This window comes from Oryctolagus cuniculus, chromosome 16, assembly GCF_964237555.1.
Source record: "Oryctolagus cuniculus chromosome 16, mOryCun1.1, whole genome shotgun sequence".
In the NCBI taxonomy this organism is placed as follows: domain Eukaryota; kingdom Metazoa; phylum Chordata; class Mammalia; order Lagomorpha; family Leporidae; genus Oryctolagus; species Oryctolagus cuniculus.
In genome coordinates this window covers 45,964,683-45,971,928 of record NC_091447.1, presented here as the reverse complement: position 1 = coordinate 45,971,928, position 7,246 = coordinate 45,964,683, and positions in this window count along the sequence as shown.

The following is a 7,246-nucleotide window of genomic DNA, read 5'->3' as shown; positions in this document are numbered from 1 at the left end:
CTGCTCTAGGTAGAACAAATCTTCACACTATACATAACACCAAGGAAATAATGTGTATACCAGAACAGAACATGGTAAACTAGGCGCAATATCAGGAGGGCTGTGTCCCTGCATGGTGACAGAAGGAACAAATACGACCTCATGAGAAAATCTGTTAGCCTGGTCTGCAATGTCTGGGCACAAACAGAGAACCAAATAAGGTGGACAGCATGAGGTACAAGAGGCACAGGCCACATAGGAGTGGATGGTTAGAGATAGCAGCAGTTAGTTTAGTTTGCTTGGAGTACAGAGTGTATGTTGAGGAAAAGCAGGTATGTATAGATTTAAAACCAGGGAAAATTAATAGTTTTGATCATGTGATGCTTTGTCCACGGGGCAAAGAAATTTACATAAATTACTCAGTCATTGACAATTTAGAGATGAAGAAATTGAGATTCAAAGAAACTATAACCTCATTTAAATCAAACAGATATTAAGTAAGAAAATCAAAACTTGACACCATGCATACTGGCTTCTTTTAATTCCAACAGTTCCATCATAGAAAAGTCAATGAGACCAAAACAAAACTACCTCTTTTGAACCCTGGTCATGAAAGCACGTGGATTCATGACAACTCATGCAATAAATTTTTCCTAATAGCAATTTAAGAAGCTTTATTCATATTTTTTACACTGTTCTAGATAATTTTTTCCATGTTCTGGCTTCTGATGAGAAACTGCAAGTCAAAAATACTTGTCCCTTCTCCTACCAGAGTCAGAACTAAATGTGAAAATTTATGTTTCAAAACTTAGGTTAGGGCCGGCGCCGCGGCTCAATAGGCTAATCCTCCGCCTGCGGTGCCAGCACAATGGGTTCTAGTCCCGGTCAAGGTGCCAGATTCTGTCCTGGTTGCCCCTCTTCCAAGCCAGCTCTCTGCTATGGCCCGGGAGTGCAATGGAGGATGGCCCAAGTCCTTGGGCCCTGCACCCACATGGGAGACCAGAAGAAGCACCTGGCTCCTGGCTTCGGATCAGCATGGTCCACCGGCCACAGCGCACAGCTGCGGCGGCCATTGAAGGGTGAACCAACGGCAAAAGGAAGAATTTTCTCTCTCTCACTGTCCACTCTGCCTGTCAAAAAACAAACAAACAAACAAAAACTTAGGTAAGGATGAGGAGGAGGTAGCCCCATATCCTGTTTTGCCGAAATCAATGGGAAGCACAGTGAACCCTCTTAAATCACATGTGAATCCTTAAAATCACTAAATATATTATTTACAGGAAAACAGCAATATTCCATGGATTTGAGATCTTTATCAAGCTCATTTGGCCTAGCTTTGAAAAATACACACAATGTCAAGGCTGGCACTGTGGTTTAATAGGCTAAACCATTGCTTGCAGCACTGGCATCCCATATGGGATTAGTATACCAGCTGTTCCTCTTCGAATCCAGCTCTCTGCTGAGGCCTGGGAAAAGAGTGGAAGATGGCCCAATTGTTGGACCTCTGCACCCATGTGGGAGACCGGGAAGAAGCTCCTGGCTTCATATCAACCCAGCTCCAGCCATGGCATTCATTTGTGGAGTGAACAAGCAGATGGAAGACCTTTCTCTCTGTCTCTCCCTCTCTCTCTATCTCTACTTCTCAAATAAAAAAAAAAAAAGAAATCTTTAAAGAAATATGCACAATTTCCTTTGTTTGCTGCAAACTTGCTTGGAACCCTGAATCATAGGGATTAAATAAATGATGTATGCATGTCTGACATAGATTGTTAACGTATACTAACTCATATATTCATCCATGCATATAAATTTAATTACATTTCTTTAATTGAACCAAATCAGCTGTGGGAAGCTGGTTTAGATATCAAAATATTGCCTGATGCTGCATGTTTTCAGCCCCTCCCAAATCGTAAATCTTTCTCCAGACAATACCTGAGTGTTTAAAGTACTAAGAAGCAGGATTATTTCTTTGTAAATTGCCCTGTAAAAGCAAGACAGACCATAAGTAGACATGAGATGCCCTTGACAAGGACAGCTAATTAAGCTCCCGTTCTACCTTCTAATTAAAAGCTCAGATTACCTTAAATGCTTTTTGCAATGTATATTTCCTGTACTTCTGATAATTTTATTCATTACTACCACTGTCAAAGCCACTGCTGTCTTTCAGTGTCAATAGGTACCCTGACTCTGAACAAAACTTTAACACGGTGGCATCATTTTAGGAGGTGGTTTGTCATAAAAACATAAATTCTGGTAGAAATGTTACCTTCAGTGAGTTCCCTAAACGTAAAACCAGAGCGTGTGCATTTATGAAGGAGAAACCTAGTAGTAGGTAAGGGAAGCAGCAGTGGGTAGGCAAATAACCCTGGCAACGCAGAGGATTCAGTGGAAATCTAGTCACAGCCTGGTCTCGCCGAGATCTTAGGAGGTGGTGGGACCACAGTCGTCCTGATTTGAGGCAGAGTGGCAGGGCGTTCACACCTCCCATCCATCACTGCCCTGGAGGATGGGCCTCCAGAAGCTTCCGGGCAGACGTGTGTGGCCCCAGAGATGTGTTCGCAAGGTGAAGTCCCAGACTGGTGGGTGCAGAGTTATATGGCAGTTCATTAGAAATGGCAGGGTTCTGGGTCTTAGCCTGGACCTACTGAATGAGACCCCATGAGGCTTAATCAGGCAATGTGTGGTTTAGTAAGTTCTCTGGGTAATTTGGATCACATTAAACTCTGAGAACTACTGGCTTAGGGCAATTCTCCGAAGAGTGAAGCTGTGAGCCCTTGGCAGCCGACCCTCCTAGCACTCAGCGGTGCCTTAAACACGCTGAGGAAGACGCCAGAGGGCCACCAATAGCACCCACTTAGATGTTAACTCTGCAGCTGTAGTCTCTCTTGTATTAACCATGCTGGTAGCCTCTATAAACCTGATGCTTGAACATCTGCCTTGCCTTGCATATGTGTTACACACTCCTTCCAGCAACCTGATAATATGTTGAAGTCACCTACTTTTCTCAAGAATCATCTCCCTCCTCCTAGAGAGTCTTTAGACTGGCAGTGCAATTTTCAAGGCCAAATCAATCAATCCAGAATCTGTACCTCCTTTCTTAGGCTCTCTCAGCCTGGGCCACCACACATCTGGTGTCATCACACCCTCCCCTGCCCCGCCCTACCCCAGCCAGAACCAGCCAATTAGGAGCAGCTCCTTGTCCCAGCCCCTAAGTCTGCTTGTGCTGCCTCAGGGGTCTCTTCACACTAATGCTGTAATAAAGGCCCTTGCCCAGTGTTCCTCCCCATCCCCCAGTCCCTGCTTCCTGATCCAGCGCCTCCCCTGTGGCTTCCTGGGGGTGGGACATGCCCCTGGCTCTCAGATATTGTGTGGAACAAGTCCTCTTCAAGAATAATTGTTTCTTGACCTGTTTGCCTTTCTATACTCAAATTGTCTAGTAGCACATATTGTTTTTTTTTTTTACTTTTTTTTTTTTTTTTTTTGACAGGCAGAGTGGACAGTGAGAGAGAGAGACAGAGAGAAAGGTCTTCCTTTACCTTTGGTTCACCCTCCAATGGCCGCCACGGCTGGCGCATCACGCTGATCCGAAGCCAGGAGCCAGGTGCTTCTCCTGGTCTCCCATGGGGTGCAGGGCCCAAGGACCCGGGCCATAGCAGAGAGCTGGCTTGGAAGAGGGACAACCCGGACAGAATCTGGCGCCCCGACCGGGACTAGAACCCGGTGTGCCGGTGCCGCAAGGCGGAGGATTAGCCTAGTGAGCCGAGGTGCCGGCCAGTAGCACATATTGTTTTACAACATTGCTTCTATCACAATGCACAACAAAAAGAGGTTCACAAATGAATCAGAAAGAACAGTTATAGCACAGGATTTATGGGGTCATCAAAGAGGTCACTTCCACTGACTTGGAGTTAAATTTTTCTATTAATTTCGTGTGAAAGAGATTCCACTCGGCTACCATATTAAATTCTATCTCCCATGATTTATCACAGTGTGGATTCCCTTCCTTTAATGAAGTAACTGATAGAGGCAGAGAGAGAAGAGGGAGCAGGGAGTAGGGGTTAGAAGAAGGGGGGGGGGAGTGAGACAGAGAGAGATCTTCCCAGTGGTTCACTCCCCAGATGTTTACAACAAAGACAGGAGTCTCCAACGTGTGTGGTGGGGACAGAGCCACTTGAGCCTCCCAAGATCTGCACGAGCAGGAGGGTGGAATCAAGAGTGAAGGCAGAACTTGAGCCCAGGCACTCCAGGATGGGATAGGGGCTTCGTAATTGCTAGTCCAAATGCCCAACTGCCCTTCCTTTTAAACAAACCTAATTAAAGTTCAGCACAGACTTAAGGAAAGTTTTTGAGTTTTTCATATAAGATTTGGTCTGGAGAAAAAATTTAATATGTCTTCTGTGCCTGAATTTCAGTAACTTTATTCAAAAAGTAAACTTGGGTTAGGAACATCCATTTCATGCTCAGAAGAATACAGTGATAATTTTATTATAAAAACTGCCTTCTGTATACTATGTGTTAGAACAGAACAGCAAAACCATATAACCTGTGCTTCACTCACACAACAAGAACACACATGCCAAGGCTGACACTTTGGGTGGCAAATAGTAAAAAGCAATGAATAAAGATACTGAATATAAAAAGACTATAATTTTATAATGAAACAATTTCCCTGCAATAAATAATATGGCATGCATTATTTGGCATTGATTTGTATTGGGTATTTCTATGGCTTCCTTGGAGTTGGCAACATTACTATATTATGTGTTGATTCTTGTTCACGAATGTAGGTTTCAGTTTTGAGTGAAGATATTTTATTTATCAAGCACTAAAAACCACAAGCGTGGACACAATCCCAGTTCTGGCAACCTTGTCTTTTAAGTATTCTCTGGTGTGCCGACTGGGAAAATTGTAACAGATACATTCATCTTCATCGTGTGTGTTTGATAGCAGTTATTGAATTTTTAAAATTAAATAGTTTGCAGCCTACTTTAGAGTCCAAAATTTTCTGCCAAATTTTCTATCTTACGAGTGATTTATTTGTGGGCCCAATGCACCACAGGCTATAAAGCAGGGGCCCGAAAGAGTTTTGTTCTGTATATAGATTAAAAGGTTTTATCTCACTTGGAGGTGCAACTAACTCTTTGCACAGGTGCCAAGGCCCAGTGGTGTGCAGTTAGCTCCACAGGTGATGTCATCTCCAATGGCCAAAGATGGGTAGAACCTTGATGTCACTCTACCCAGGAGAATGATCCTTGGGAAACAGTATTTTCAGTTAGTTGAGGATTCTGAATCGCTACCAGCACAATTCAAAGTTTAATTCCACTTCTGATTTTAGCAGAACAATGGGTGGAAAAGGACTGATGTTCACAAGGCCATTATCTTAGCGTCTAACATGGAAGAATGTTTGATGAGCTTATCGTTACCCAGCATGCCTGTCCCACACTGTGATAAGATAAGGGACAACTATATTTGAAGCCATACAGTTTTGCTTTACACAACTTAACTTACACCAGGGGAAAAAAGAGTAAGAAATACGATTCAGAATCCACAGCATTTTAAATGCATTATTTTTCCCTGCTTATAAACGTTTTAAGTATAGAATATAGCTTTCTATATTAGGACCTCATTTTTTTTTTATTCTATTCCTAACACATTCAATCAGAGATAAGGCAACTTCAAGGCGAAAGCAAGGTGGTGGTAATTACAATATTTATAATGGTAACTAAAATACATACAGTAGCTGTAATTATATAAATGTTTATGTTTGGATACGCTTCAACTTAATTAATCATTAGAACAACCTATTAGGTTCATTTTCCAGATGAACCTGTCTTGAGTTCCTAATCCTACCCATAGAACTCTGGAATTAGATTGAGTTCAAATCCAGGCTCTAGCACTGGCAGAAGCCAGGAGCCTAGAACTCCCTCAGGGTCTCCCATGTGAGTGTCAGGGCCGCAGTACTTGAGATATATCCCACTGCCTTCCTAGGTGTGTCAGCAGGGAGCTGGATCAGAAGAAGAGCAAGCAAATATTGCAACATCCTATGTGATGCCAGTGTTGCAGGCAGCGGCTTAACATGCTGTGGTACAACAGCAACTTCATAGTCACTGCCTCATATTATCGTGGGATAAATGCTATCTTGCAATGTGCTTTTGTTAAAAATGGCCATGGAAAATGTTAGGGGCAGGTTATTGGCTTAGGAGTTAACATGACAGCTAGGCCACCCATGTCCCACAACAATGGAGTTTGAATCTCAGCTGAAATTTTGCATTCAAGCTTCAGGCTGCTACAAACACTTGCAGGCAACAAGTGATGACTGAAATAACTGGGTTCCTGCCACCTAAGTGGGAGACCTGGAATGAGTTCCAGAACCCTAGCTTCCTCTTGTTTTTATTTGTATGATGGTCACATGTATATAGCTTTTTAGGAACTTAGATTTAGGAAGACCAATGGGAAAATACCCCAAAGATGATGACAGTCAGTGGTCACTTTTTGTACATTTACTAAATCTACATAGAAAGGTCACCATATTGGTTGTTTTAGCCAATAATAGATATTGGAAATGCCCAATTCTAATAGCTAATATCAAATTGTACTGATGAATAGCATTCACATTTGTCAGTCAACAAGTGCAATTCTTAAGAACTTTAGTAAGCATGACCAAGATGACTGTATTGTTCTCAGCTACACTAAACTTTAGATGGGTTTCTCCTCGACTACAGGTCTCTGGCCTCCCTTTTCTTAGAAAACTTACTTTAGAAAAGTTTTTATTATTGTTATTATTATTTTTTGACAGGCAGAGTGGACAGTGAGAGAGACAGAGAGAAAGGTCTTCCTTTGCCGTTGGTTCACCCTCCAATGGCCGGTGCACTGCGCTGATCCAGTGGCAGGAGCCAGGTACTTATCTTGGTCTCCCATGGAGTGTAGGGCTCAAGTACTTGGGCCATCCTCCACTGCACTCCCTGGCCATAGCAGAGAGCTGGCCTGGAAGAGGGGCAACCGGGACAGAATCCGGCGCCCCAACCGGGACTAGAACCCGGTGTGCCGGCGCCGCAAGGCGGAGGATTAGCCTACTGAGCCACGGCGCCGGTCTAGAAAAGTTTTTAAAAATAATAATGAGTAACCATTCTTAAATGCCCACTATGCACCAGGCACTATCTTGTATGCATTCACTTAACTTTTAAATCAACTCCATGAAGCAGGTACAAGTATTTCATTTATTTTGAACATGATGAAACTGAAGCATAGAAGCAATTGGTAAATTGTC